This window comes from Rhinoderma darwinii, chromosome 1 (assembly GCF_050947455.1).
Source record: "Rhinoderma darwinii isolate aRhiDar2 chromosome 1, aRhiDar2.hap1, whole genome shotgun sequence".
NCBI classification, from domain to species: Eukaryota; Metazoa; Chordata; class Amphibia; order Anura; family Rhinodermatidae; genus Rhinoderma; species Rhinoderma darwinii.
The window spans coordinates 529,661,177-529,676,886 of NC_134687.1; positions in this window are offsets into that span (position 1 = coordinate 529,661,177).

Below are 15,710 nucleotides of genomic sequence, written 5' to 3' on the forward strand. Positions count from 1 at the left end.
GCACTTATAATGTGGTGACAGAGCCTCTTTAAGCCTGAATTTCGCATGGTAGTCTTTCACTCCTGAGCCCTGTCGAATCTCCAGGCAAAAGATTAGTGCCCAGTGTCTTGTTATGGTGGCACAAGCTGGGCACCACATATTGGCATATCTACGGAAAAAAAATCACATTTTCACTCTGCAACATTGAGTGCACACTAATTTCTGCAAAACACCTGCGGGGTTAACATGTTCACTATACCCCTAGGTGAATACCTTGAGGCATGTAGTTTCCAAAATGGGGTCACTTCTGGGGGGTTCCCACTCTTTTGGCCCCACAGGGGCTTTGCAAATGCAACATAGCGACCAGAAAACAATCCAACAAAATCTGCACTCCAAAAGCCAAATGCTGCTCCTTCCCTTCTGAGCCCTGCCGTTTGCCCAAACAGCAGTTTATGACCACATATATATATATATATTTTTTGGCTTTTTTTTTGAGAAAATGAAATATTTTTAGCTAAAGCTATGCCTTATTGGAAAAAAATTAAATTTTTATTTTCACTGCCCAATTTTAATATAATCTATGAATCACCTGTGGGGTCAAAATACTCAATTCCTCAAGGGGTGTAGTTTCCTAAATAGAGTAACTTTTTGGGCGTTTTCCCTATTTTGGTCCCTCGGGGGCTTTGCAAACCATTCCTGCTAAATTCAAGCTCCAAAAGCAAAATGGCGCTCTTTCCATTCTAAGCCCTGCTGTGTGCCCAAACAGCCGTTTATGACCACATGTGGGGTATTGTTTTACTCGGGTAATATTGCTTTACAAATTTTGCGGTACATTTCTCCTTTAGTCCTTGTGGAAATGAGAAAAAAATTAGCTAAACCTACTTTTTCTTTGAAAGAATGTAGATTTTCATTTTCATGGCCTACTTCCAATAATGTCTGCAAAAAACCTGTGGGGTCAAAATGCTCACTATACCCCTAGATAATTTTCTCAAGGGGTGTAGTTTCCAAAATGGTGCCACTTGTGGGGGATTTCCACTGTTTTGTCCCCTCAGGGTCTTTGCAAATGTGACATGGTCTCCGCAAACCATTCCTGCTAAATTTGAGCTCCAAAAGCCAAATGTCGCTCTTTCCATTCTAAGCCCTGCCGTGTGTCCAAACAGTCGCATATGACCACATGTGGGGTATTGTTTTACTCGGAAGACATTGCTTTACAAATGTTGTGGTGCTTTTTCTCCTTTAGTCCTTGGGGAAATGAGAAAAAAATTAGCTAAACCTACATTTTCTTTGAAAGAATGTAGATTTTCATTTTCATGGCCTAATTTCAATAATTTCTGCAATAAAAATGTAGGGTCAAAATGCTAACTATACCCCTAGATAATTTCCTTGAGGGGTGTAGTTTTACAAATGGGGTTACTTTTTGGGGATTTCTACTGTTTTGGCACCTCAAGAGCCCTTCAAACCTGACATGGTGCCTAAAATATATTCTAATAAAAAAGAGACTCAAAATCCTCTAGGTGCTCCTTTGCTTCTGAGGCCAGTGCTTCAGTCCATAAGCACACTAGGGCTGGATATTTCCTAAAGCTGCAGAACCTGGGCAATAAATATTGAGTTGTGTTAAAAATGAATTTCTGCAATAAAAAAAACAACGAAATTTGTACATTTCACCTCTACTTATCTTTAATTCCTGTAAAACATCTAAAGGGTTAATAAACGTTATAAATGCAGTTTTGAATACTTTGAGGGTTGATGTTTTTAAAATGGGGTGACTTTTTTTGGGTTTCTAATATATAAGTCCCTAAAAGCCGCTTCACAACTAAACTGGTCCCTGAAAAAATAGCCTTTTGAAATTTTCTTGAAATTGTGAGAAATTGCTGCTAAAGTTCTAAGCCTTGTAATGTCCTAGAAAAATAAAAGCATCTTTAAAAAATGATGCCAATCTAAAAAAGACATATGGGCGATGTTAATTAGCAACAATTTTGTGTGGTATAACTGCCTAACTTACAAGCAGATACATTTAAATTTAGAAAAATGCAAATTTTTTTGCAATTTTTCACAAAATGTTGGTGTTTTTCACAATTAAATACTAAATGTACAGAGCACATTTTAACAGTATCATAAAGTACAATGTGTCACGAGAAAACAATCTCAGCATCGCTTGGATAGGTGAAAGCATTCAGAAGTTAATTACCACATAAACTGAAACATGTCAGATTTGAAAAATGAGGCTCTGTCAGGAAGGTCAAAAGTGGCCAAAGCAGGAAGGGGTTAAAGCTATGTCAACAAAAACAAAATCGTTATGGCTGTTGGAATACGGCGACACGCAAACACTTTTTTTTTGTGTTTTAATTTTTCAAAGTAGTAAAACATTAAAAAAAGATATATACATATATATATATATATATATATATATATATATATATATATATATACAGTGAAGGAAATAAGTATTTGACCCCTTGCTGATTTTGTAAGTTTGCCCACTGTCAAAGACATGAGCAGTCTAGAATTTTTAGGCTAGGTTAATTTTACCAGTGAGAGATAGATTACATTAAAAAAAAAGAAAAGAAAATCACATTGTCAAAATTATATATATTTATTTGCATTGTGCACAGAGAAATAAGTATTTGATCCCCTACCAACCATTAAGAGTTCAGCCTCCTCCAGACCAGTTACAAGCTCCAAATCAACTTGGTGCCTGCATTAAAGACAGCTGTCTTAAATGGTCACCTGTATAAAAGACTCCTGTCCACAGACTCAATTAATCAGTCTGACTCTAACCTCTACAACATGGGCAAGACCAAAGAGCTTTCTAAGGATGTCAGGGACAAGATCATAGACCTGCACAAGGCTGGAATGGGCTGCAAAACCATAAGTAAGACACTGGGTGAGAAGGAGACAACTGTTGGTGCAATAGTAAGAAAATGGAAGACATACAAAATGACTGTCAATCGACATCGATCTGGGGCTCCATGCAAAATCTCACCTCGTGCGGTATCCTTGATCCTGAGGAAGGTGAGAGCTCAGCCGAAAACTACACGGGGGGAACTTGTTAATGATCTCAAGGCAGCTGGGACCACAATCACCAAGAAAACCATTGGTAACACATTACGCCGTAATGGATTCAAATCCTTCAGTGCCCGCAAGGTCCCCCTGCTCAAGAAGGCACATGTACAGGCCCGTCTGAAGTTTGCAAATGAACATCTGGATGATTCTGAGAGTGATTGGGAGAAGGTGCTGTGGTCAGATGAGACTAAAATTGAGCTCTTTGGCATTAACTCAACTCGCCGTGTTTGGAGGAAGAGAAATGCTGCCTATGACCCAAAGAACACCGTCCCCACTGTCAAGCATGGAGGTAGAAACATTATTTTTTGGGGGTGTTTCTCTGCTAAGGGCACAGGACTACTTCACCGCATCAATGGGAGAATGGATGGAGCCATGTACCTTCAAATCCTAAGTGACAACCTCCTTCCCTCCACCAGGACATTAAAAATGGCTCGTGGCTGGGTCTTCCAGCACGACAATCACCTGAAACATACAGCCAAGGCAACAAAGGAGTGGCTCAAAAAGAAGCACATTAAGGTCATGGAGTGGCCTAGCCAGTCTCCAGACCTTAATCCCATCGAAAACTTATGGAGGGAGCTGAAGATCCGAGTTACCAAGCGACAACCTCGAAATCTTAATGATTTACAGATTATCTGCAAAGAGGAGTGGGACAAAATTCCATCTAACATGTGTGCAAACCTCATCATCAACTACAAAAAATGTCTGACTGCTGTGCTTGCCAACAAGGGTTTTGCCACCAAGTATTAAGTCTTGTTTGCCAAAGGGATCAAATACCTATTTCTCTGTGCACAATGCAAATAAATATATATAATTTTGACAATGTGATTTTCTGTTTTTTTTTTAAATATAATCTATCTCTCACTGGTAAAATTACAACTTGTCACACAAAAAAACTAGCCCTCATATTGCTACATCGATGGAAAAATAAAACATGGTTTTATGAATGTGCAGATTAAAAAATGAAAAAAAAGATTGCTGTGTCCTTAAAGTGTAGCTAAACGTTTGACAAACTTCTGACATGTCATAGTGACATGTCAGAAGTTTGGATTAGTGGGGGTCCGAGCACTGAGACCCCAACCAATCGTTAGAATGAAGCAGCTGAAGCGCTCATGTGAGCGCTTAGCCGCTTCGTGTCTGTTCGGATTTTTCCTGAAATAAATGTATCAGTGTACAAACTCAATAAAAAGTCTATGAGCCCGTACTCCGACACATCGGCTTTCCGAAAAAAGCCAAACAGACACGAAGCAGCTGAGCGCTCTCAGTGATCAGACCCCCACCAATCCAAACTTCTGACATGTCACTATGACATGTCAGAAGTTTGTCAAACATTTAGCTAAACTTTAAGGGGTTAATGTTGCATACCGTATGCGTTGTTCTGTGTTAGTTTATTCTGCATGTTCCTATTTGCTACATTGTAAGGCCGGATTCACACGAGCGTGTGCGTTTCTGCGCACGCAAAAAAACGCGGCATTTTGCGTGCGCAAAAGGCACTTAACAGCTCCGTGTGTCAGCCCCGTATGATGCGCGGCTGCGTGATTTTCGCACAGCCGCCATCATTAAGACATTCCGTTTGGATGTTTGTAAACAGAAAAGCACGTGGTGCTTTTCTATTTACATTCATAGTTTGACAGCTGTTGCGCGAATCACGCGTGTCTCACGGAAGTGCTTCCGTGTGTTGCGCGTGATTTTCACGCACCCATTGACTTCAATGGGTGCGTGATGCGCGAAATACGCCCAAAGAACGGACATGTCGTGACTTTTTCACAGCGGACTCACGCTGCGTAAAAATCAAGCAACTGCTCGTTACTGCCCCATAGACTAATATAGGTCCGTGCGACGCGCGTGAAAATCATGCACGTTTCACGGACGTATATCCCGTTTGTCTGAATAAGCCCTTATAGTAAGGTTGTATGGAATTACGTTTTTTTGTAGTTATATAGGGTCTTTTATTGCACAGTATTTTCTTATTTAAAATAGGTGCTTTACAGCAGGGTTCTGTACTGCATACAAGATCCAAGGATAGGCTCATCTCTGTAGACTTCTCTATATCTAAAAGGAAACAGACAATGCTAATACAGTATATTACAATACTACACATATTGGTAAGTCTTGCCACTCATTCTTCTTAATATATGATTTGTGTCACGTAGCGGGTTTGTGAAACCACTAGGCCGTTTTGCCGTAGCAAGGAGGCAGCTGGCCAAACAACAGGCCAGACAGTGACCGCAGCTCTGGTACAGATGGAGATGGGTGCAGCAGGTAACGCCAAACGTGGCGGATGACTCAGGTGCCGCAGGTTGCGCCAGACATGGTGAATTCCTCCGGACGTGGCAGATGACACAGGACATGGCGGATGGTACAGAAGCCGCAGGTTGCGCCAGACGTGATACAGGAACAGGTAACAAGGCACGGGTAACAACTGGAATGGGAAACACTAAAGGACCATTTGCAAGACAGACAGGAAAACTAGCAACGCTCAGGCAAGGATCAGAAGGGCTGGGGCCTTCTTATAGACCAGGGCCGTTGATGATGATGATTTCCCTACGGGACACAGCAGAACGGAGCAGAAGTGAGCGCTGGCGTCTCCTAGGAAGGAGATGGGGACCAGCGCTCACAGATCCATGGCTGCGGGCGTCGGGAGGTGAGTAAACCAGTGCACAACTCAAAAACACCATCTACTTAACAATGATCGAATGCTAGAAAGAAAAAGTAAGTATTTAGCTGCTTTGTCTTGTGAGATTTTAGGGGGAAAAAATTGAAAATGAACAAAAAAAAGATTCAAAGCATCTCTTGATATGATACAACTTTTAGTTAAGCTTCTCAACGTGGTTTCCGTTTTTACAGTCTTCTTAATCTAAGCCTGTAGTGGTACATAGCCAACAGGCAGATCTAAACAATGGCTTATAAAGAGATTATTAAAGACTCTATATATAGAAAAATCTTCTAACAGTATATATATATATAGTATGGTTAATTGATGCATACAATTATTTCATACGTAAACTTCCATTAGGGATGAGGGAATAAGAATATCATATTGATTTCTGAGGTCAGAAGTTTTCTGTGTATCGATCTTAGAAAAATATAATTAAATAAATATAATGGATCCTTTGAAGTTCTTAGAACCTAATTTATGTGTTTAAACTACACTTACCATTAAATGATTTTTACTATGCCAAAAGAAATGGATGTCTCATCAGGTTTAACAATTCTCATAATAATTCAGATCGGCATGTATTTAAATAACAAACAATATGACTGCATTTGGCTGCAAGCTTCTTTTATACCCCAACTAGTGGTTAGTTACTAATCTCAATATATTGTTTAGTTTCTTTGCCTTTTACCAAAGACAATGAAACTTCTATTTTTTTTTTTTTTCATTTGTGAACTACTGTGTAAAAATACATGTATTGCAATAAGTTGTAGGTGAGACCACAAGTGGACAATATATTTTTATGAAAGAATACCTTGACTGCAATATTAAAACTTCACCCTTAAAAAGTAGGGGTACCGTTATGACAAAGACACTTCAATGCTGGATGAAGTCTTTTTACATGCCAGTAAACAAGGGGCAATCAACGATCTAGATCGTCGATCGTTGCTCGTTTAGCTCCATTCCTATACAGTTTGTATCGTTCATCCCCATACAGTTTGCGTTGTTGTCGGCAGTACATTCCCTGCTTACCCAGGAAGATGTGCTGCCAACAATGATGAGCTTTACTGCCGCACTAAAGATGCGATTAACCAACAAATGAGGATTCTGTTCCTTCGATCATCGACCTGTGTAACAGGGCCTCAAATCTAATTGGTCCATATAATTCACCCTATAGAGTCTTATCTGTCTGCCAAATCCATTTCACAATATGGCAATACCTGCATGGCAATGTCTAAACATATATGACACTAGCCAAGGCGTGATGTAGTAAAACTTTGGTCAATCAATCATGAGGGTGTGTAAACCAGTCTTCCCCCATAAATGCAATGTACTGGATCAAACAATTAGCTGGAGGAGAAAAGTCACATGAGAAGTTAAATAATTACTACAAGTTTACGAACAAAAGATAATTTTTAGCGATAAATAAGCATCTGGTGAATCGATTATATAGATGCCAATATCTTGTTGCTGAAACCCATGATTTTCAAATCAATTCAATAAACATTCAATACGGATAAGAATGTTGAAAGTATAAAACATGAAGTACATTTTAATAAATGTTATTGCTGATCCCAAACCTTTGTCAATCTCAGTTTTCCTTTATTAGTAATAGAGATGAGCGAACCGGGAGAACCGAACCCGGTTTCGGTCCGAACTTCCGGTACAGTTCGGCTCGCAGTGAATCCGAATTTCACCGGGTTCGGCCGAACCCGTTTTGACCGAACCCGATCAAAAACATTATACAAATCGGCAGCCACTTATCTCTATCAATCACTGATAGAGAAAAGAGGCTGCTGATTAAAAATAAAATAAAAAGCATTTCATACGTACCTGGTCGTTGTCTTGGTGACGAGTCCCTCTTCTTCCTCCAGTCCGACCTTCTTTTCTGACGCGGCAGCCTGTGATTGGCTGCAGAGGCCTCTGCAGCCTGTGATTGGCTGCAGAGGCCTCTGCAGCCTGTGATTGGCTGCAGCGCTCACATGGGCTGCATCGTCATCAAGGAATGTCGGGCCGGATGTCGAGAGGGACGCGTCACCAAGGCAACGGCCAGGAGACCGGACTGGAGGAAGCAGAAAGTTCTCGGTAAGTATGAACGTGTTTTTTTTTTACAGGTTACTCTATATTGTGATCGGTAGTCACTGTCCAGGGTGCTGAAACAGTTACTGCCGATCAGTTAACTCTTTCAGCACCCTGGACAGTGACTATTTACTGACGTCGCCTAGCAACGCTGCCGTAATGACGGGTGCACACATGTAGCCACCCGTCATTACGGGGCCTCATGCACACGATCGTAAAAACACCCGTTATTACGGGTCGTAATTACGAACCGAAATAACGGGCCCATAGACTTCTGTTAGCCACGGGTACCTTCCCGTTTTCTCACGGGAAGGTGCCCGTGCCGTTAAAAAGATAGAACATGTTCTATTTTTTATTTTGCGAGCCGTGCTGTCATTATAAAGTATAGCAGCACGGCCCGTAAAATAGAAAAATAGAACATGTTCTATTTTTTTAACGGCACGTGCACCTTCCCGTGAGAAAACGGGAAGGTACCCGTGGGTAACAGAAGTCTATAAGCCCGTTATTGCGGGTCGTAATTACGACCCGCAATAACGGGTGTTTTTGCGGTCGTGTGCATAATGGGAGCACGGCTCGGAAAAACGACCGGCTGCCCGTGGCCGGCCGTGCTCATCTCCTGAAATACTCTGTGCTGCCTTAAACTCTGTGGACAGGTCAGGATCCTGCTGCTAGGGAACCCGCTCGATCCACTATATAAGGCTGCGCTACAGTGCAGCATTTAAAAGAAACAGGATCCTGACCTGTCCACAGAGTTTAAGGCAGCACAGAGTATTTCAGGAGATGAGCGTGCAGATTCAGTGCTGCTGTGAACTCTGCTCTTACCATTACGTAGCTCTCAGTCTGTTACCTCTCCTCCACTACTGTCCTCAATAACACCTTCATGATTGGCAAGTCACCACGTAACGGTAAGAGCAGAGTTCACAGCAGCACAGAGTATTTCAGGAGATAAGCGTGCGGATCTTGTGCGCGGTGGTGACTTGCCAATCATGTGAAGGTGTTATTGAGGATAGGAGTGGAGGAGAGGTAACAGACTGAGCTACGTAATGGTAAGAACAGAGTTCAAAGCAGCACAGAGTATTTCAGGAGAGGAGCGTGCAGATTCAGTGCTGCTGTGAACTCTGCTCTTACCATTACGTAGCTCAGTCTGTTAGCTCTCCTCCACTCCTGTCCTCAATAACACCTTCACATGATTGGCAAGTCACCACATAATGGTAAGAGCAGAGTTCACAGCAGCACAGAGTATTTCAGGAGATGAGCGTGCGGATCTTGTGCGGGGTGGTGACTTGGCAATCATGTGAAGGTGTTCTTGAGGACAGGAGTGGAGGAGAGGTAACAGACTGAGCTAAGTAATGGTAAGAGCAGAGTTCACAGCAGCACAGAATATTTCAGGAGAGGAGCGTGCAGATTCTGTGCTGCTGTGAACTCTGCTCTTACCATTACGTAGCTCAGTCTGTTACCTCTCCTCCACTCCTGTCCTCAATAACACCTTCACATGATTGGCAAGTCACCACCCCGCACAAGATCCGCACACTCATTTCCTGAAATACTCTGTGCTGCTGTGAACTCTGCTCTTACCATTACGTGGTGACTTGCCAATCATGTGAAGGTGTTCTTGAGGACAGGAGTGGAGGAGAGGTAACAGACTGAGAGCTACGTAATGGTAAGAGCAGAGTTCACAGCAGCACTGAATCTGCACGCTCAGCTCCTGAAATACTCTGTGCTGCCTTAAACTCTATGGACAGGTCAGGATCCTGTTTCTTTTAAATGCTGCACTGTAGCGCAGCCTTATATAGTGGATCGAGCGTGTTCCCCAGCAGCATTTAAAAGAAACAGTGTGTGTTTGTGCATGTTTGTGTTTTTGTATATATGTGTGTTTGGGTATGTGTCTTTGTCTGTTTTTGTTTTTATATGTGTGTTTGTGTATATCTGTGTGTGTGTGTTTATGTGTGTTTGTGTATATATGGGTGTGTTTGTGTATATGTGTTTGTGTATATGTTTGTGTATATGTGTGTGTATATATGGGTGTATTTGTGTATATGTTTGTGTGTGTGTGTGTTTTTGTATATGTGTGTTTGTGTATATGTGTGTATATGGGTGTGTGTTTATGTGTGTGTGTTTGTGTATATATGGGTGTGTTTGTGTATATGTGTGTGTTTGTGTATATGTGTGTGTTTGTGTATATGTGTGTGTTTGGGTATGTGTGTTTTTGTTTGTATATGTGTTTGTGTATATGTGTTAGTTCGTGTATATGTGTGTGTGTGTATATGTGTGTGTGTTTGTGTATATCTAGTTGTGTTTGTGTATAACTGTGTTTGTGTATATGTGTGTGTGTGTTTGTGTATATGTGTGTGTTCGTGTATATGTGTGTGTTTGGATATGTGTGTTTTTTTTTGTATATGTGTGAGTTCGTGTATATGTGTGTGTGTTTGTCTGTTTATGTGTGTGTGTGTGTGTGTGTGTGTATATCTTGTTGTGTTTGTGTATATATGTGTGTGTTTGTGTATGGTTGTTTTTTGTTTGTGTGTGTGTGTGTATATATGTGTGTAGGTGAGTAGAAGTATTGGTATTGTTCACATTGATAACTGTTTTTTTATGTTGTTGCAGATTTTGATGTACCGATTGGACTACATCTTCGATTCGTTGGACTACTGCGTAGATCTACGTTTTTTCAAATTTTAATAAAATGGTTAACGAGGGTTTTGTTGGGGATTTCTTATTTCAATAAAAAAGAATTGTCTTTGTGGTTTTTTTTTAAACTTTATTAGTGCCTAGATAATGGCAGTTGGCTGATTGACAGCGTCCATTATTAAGGCAGTACTTAGTATTAGCCGGTGCAGAGGCTAGCACTAACCACCCATTATTACCCCGGTACCCACCACCACCAGGGGTGCCGGGAAGAGCTTGGTATGATCCAGTACCCGACCATCTGTTGTAATGGTCGGGTACTGGGGCGGCCATAGGCTGGTATTATGAGGCTGGGAAGGGCCAAAAACAGTGGACCTTCCCACCCTTGTAATGCTAGGCTGCTGCTGCTGTGTTGTATCGGGCTGGTTATAAAAATGGGGGGGACCCCCACGTCGTTTTTTTTTTTAAATTTAACAAATTTAACAATAGACGGGTCCCCCACATTTTTAATAACCAGCCATATACAAGGCCGCAGCAGTCTGGCATTACATGGTTGGGAAGGGCCACTGGTTTTGTCCATTCCCAGGCTAATAACACTGTGTTGTATGTGGCTGGTTATGATAAATTGGGTGGAACCCCATGTCTTTTTTTAAAAAAAATCAAAATTAAATAAATAATTTAAAAAAATTAGCGTTACAAGGGTGGGAAGGTCCACTGTTTTTGGCCCTTCCCAGCCTCATAATACCAGCCTGCGGCCGCCCCGGGGCCCGACCATCGCAACAGATGGTCGGGTACTGGATCGTACCTGGCTCTTCCCGGCACCCCTGGTGGTGGTAGGTACCGGGGTAATAATGGTGGTTAGTGTTAGCCTCTGCACCGGCTAACACTAAGCCTCGCCTTAGTAATGGATGTTGTCACTCAGACAGCGGCCATTACTAAAGTGGTATTAATAAAATTTGAAAAGAAAAAGACAAAGATATAGATAAAATATTTTATTGAAATAAAGCACCCCCAACACAACCCTCATTAACTATTTTATTGTACAAAAACAAAACGTCATCTAAGTAGTCCTGGAAACCGACGTAGTCCAAACACCAAACCTGTAAAAAAATTAATTTAAAAAAAATGAAATAAAACATGTTGTAGGCTTAGATTCAGTTTAATGTGTGATACTGACTGTTATACCATGTATAGAAGCCTGCCGCGAAGTTTACTTAGATACAGGGCGCCAGCAGACAGTATCATACATGGCCATACAGACATATATACAAACAAACAAACATACATGCAAACATACAGACATACATATATACAAACAAACATACATACATATATACAAGCATGCACATATATACATGCAAATATACATACATGCAAACATACACACATATATACAGTGAAGGAAATAAGTATTTGATCCCTTGCTGATTTTGTAAGTTTGCCCACTGTCAAAGACATGAGCAGTCTAGAATTTTTAGGCTAGGTTAATTTTACCAGTGAGAGATAGATTATATAAAAAAAAATAAAAAAATCACATTGTCAAAATTATATATATTTATTTGCATTGTGCACAGAGAAATAAGTATTTGATCCCTTTGGCAAACAAGACTTAATACTTGGTGGCAAAACCCTTGTTGGCAAGCACAGCAGTCAGACATTTTTTGTAGTTGATGATGAGGTTTGCACACATATTAGATGGAATTTTGGCCCACTCCTCTTTGCAGATAATCTGTAAATCATTAAGATTTCGAGGTTGTCGCCTGGTAACTCGGATATTCAGCTCCCTCCATAAGTTTTCGATGGGATTAAGGTCTGGAGACTGGCTAGGCCACTCCATGACCTTAATGTGCTTCTTTTTGAGCCACTCCTTTGTTGCCTTGGCTGTATGTTTCAGGTGATTGTCGTGCTGGAAGACCCAGCCACGAGCCATTTTTAACCCCTTCGCGCTCAGGTCAGTACTATTACGTCGCGCTAAGTACATCGTTCGCGCTCAGGTCAGTAATAGTACTGACCTGAGTAAACACGGCGCCATCTTTCCCCGGCGCGTGTCTGAGCAATGATACCTGCTGTTTCCGACAGCAGGCTATCACAGCTTAGTGTGCAGGGACCGATCGCGGTGGTCCCCGCCGATTAACCCCTTAGAAGCCGCGTTCAATAGCGATCGCAGCTTCTTAGGGGTTAAGCTGCCATCGCCGGCCTGCTACACGATAGCGGGCCGCGATGGCTACTATGGCAACCAGAATCCTAACAATGGACTCTGGCTATGCCATCGACGGAAGCCTAGTGGGTCCCGACAAAGTCAGGACCCACTATGCTTGCTGTCAGCGAACAGCTGACAGCTCTAATACTTTGCACTACGTATGTAGTGCAGTGTATTAGAATAGCGATCAGAGCCTCCTGCCCTCATGTCCCCTAGTGGGACAAAGTAAAAAAAGTGTGAAAAAGTAAAAAAAAGTTGTGTAAAAATAAGAAAATAAAAGATTTAAAAGTAATAAAAGTAAAAGTCACCCTTTTTCCCTTATCAGTTCTTTATTATTAATAAAAATATATAAATAAACAAATAAACTATACATAATTGGTATCGCCGCGTCCGTATTGGCCTGAACTACAAAATTATTTCGTTATTTATCCTGCGCGGTGAACGCCGTAAAAGAAAATAATAATAAACCGTACCACAATCACAATTGTTTGGTCACTTCACCTCCCAAAAAATGGAACAAAAAGAGATCAAAAAGTCGCATGTACCTAAAAATAATCCTGATCGAAACTACAGTTCGTTACGCAAAAAATAAGTCCTCGCACGGCTTTATTGATGGAAAAATAAAAACGTTCTGGCTCTTAGAATAAGGTAACACAAAAAGTGAATGATTGTTTACAAAACGTATTTTATTTTGTAAATGCCATAAGACATAAAATAAAACTATAAACATCTGGTATCGCCGTAATCGGATCGCCCCGCAGAATAAAGTGAATGTGTCATTTATAGCGCACGGTGAACGCTGTAAAAAAATAGAATAAAAAACAATAGTAAAATTGCTGTTTTTTTAGTCACCACGCCACCTAAAATTAGAATAAAAACTGATCAAAAAGCCGCATGCACCCCAAGAAAACTACAATGGATTCCTCAAGGGGTCTAGTTTCCAAAAAGGGGTCACTTTAGGGGGGTTTCCACTGTTTTAGCACCACAAGACCTCTTCAAACCGGACATGGTGCCTAATAAATTAAATTAAATTAATTAAATGTCACCTCTACTTTGCTCTAAATTCCTGTGAAACACCTAAAGGGTTAATAAACTTTCTAAATGCTGTTGTGAATACTTTGAGGGGTCTAGTTTCTGAAATGGGGTGTTTGATAAGGGTGTCTAATATATGGGCCCCTCAAAGCAACTTCAGAACTGAGCTGGAAATTAAAAAATAATATATAAATGAGGCAATACTTTGCTTCTTACATTATACTCATAATAAGCCGTGCCCACCCCGAGATGACCCCAGTTTTGACCGTTTGTATAAACGGAGACCCCTATTAGACCGTTTCAGTGCCCGGTTTTCCCAGCATTCACTCCCGAGAAGTGTATTTCTATAGTTGAATCCCAGGTACATTTTAAAGTACAGGCTGGACCCGGCAGAATGCCATAGGGGGAGGCCACCATGATCAGGGATGTTAGGAAGGGAAGGAGTTAAGGAGTTAGGGGTGTGGTTAGGAGGGGGCGGATGTGAGGGGGGCGAGGTCAGTTTACTTAAGGGTAGGAGAGGGAAAGGCGTCGCCATCTTTAGTAACAACACAGGGAAGCTTGTAGCAGCACGGGAAGCTTGTCCAGGACTTTACAATGGATGCACTACTTACCCAGCTCCGGGCAGCAGTAGCAGAACGAGGCATGGCCTGGCTAGCGGAGGGGCTGGGGCTTTCCGGCCCGCTGTCTGGGGCTCCGAGCTCGGCGGTGAGCGGACGAGGAGAGGAAGATGGGGAGCCCCCTGGTTCAGGGGCGAGTACGGAGGACGCGGCCGTGTTTGGATCTGGGGCGCAGGCGGTGCCGTCCTCTCCTCCCCGGCGGCGGTCACGTCGCACGAGGCCTCCGGAGAGGTTGAGCCCGGAAGTGATGCCACGAGCCAGGCGCAGGGTAAGGAGCCCCACGAGGGACCCTCCAGGCCGGGCCCCTCGCTCGGCTGCCGTGAGCAGGACGGCCTGGTCTGAGAGGAATCCTGGAAGCCGGCCTGGCTTAGCGGAGGTGGTAGGGCAGGCGCCCCTGCATCCGGGACCTCCCTCTGCCTCCAGACGACGGGACCCAGGACTTGCGGTGGGCCGTGCTGGCGATGCTCCAGTCGGGCGGCCCACCTGTACCCAGGATGATGCAACCAATTCCAGCCGTGTGCCACGGTCGGTGGTGACACGGCGGGCAGGAGGGTGGCTACCTGCGGGCCGCGGGGTGGTCGAGCCCCCCAACAGACGGGCGGAGAGGCCCAGTTCATCGGCGCAGTTACGGAGCGCTCCATCAGAAGGTCGGGGATGTCATGCGTGCGGCGCTTGTCCTGGCCCGTCTGGGCAGGATGAAGTGGACGACCGTGAGTTCGGTGACCAAGAGGGACGTCTGGATGGATCCTTCGCCCCGGCTGGTGGGGACACAGCACCTGCGCAGCCCGGTGAGTCGCTGTCTCCTACTTTTTCATTGCCTGCTGTATTTCGGTCCCCAGGGGTAGGGGGTGGGGGTTCACTTTTGCCTACGGTATTGCCGGTGTGTAGCGGGGGGATTACAGGAAGTACGGGTGGTGGGGGTGAGATTCAGGAATTGTTGTGTTGTGTGCGTGACCTTTTGGCGCGATGCGGAGGGGGGGCGATAGGCTCTCCATCCACGGTTGCAGCTTGGGTGGGGCCTTCGGGGCCTGCAGTGGTGGATAGCACGCTATGGGGAGCTGGGGTGGTGTCTAGGGAATCGGGCGTGGCAGTGTCGGTGCAGACAGAAAAGGATGTGGCAGTGGATGAGGTGCGGTTGGATGATAAGGCGAAGGGCGAGGTCTATGTTTGTTTTGAGGGCCCATTGGGGGCGCATCTGAAACCGGAAGTAAGGGAAAAGATATGGAGGGATGAATATGTGGAAATTTTTTCATTGTTGCCGTTGTAGAAGTTCAATTTAGATAAAGGGAAGTGGTTGGAAAGCAAGAAGGAGAAGGAGGAAAAACGTCGGTATCGATTGATTCCCCAAATTTTTGTTAATTGGTTGCAGGCTTTTGCTATTTTGGCAAGCGTAATTGGACAGAAGACGCCGGAACATTGTTCCGGCCTCTTCTGTTATATGGATACTATCGGAGAGGCTCAT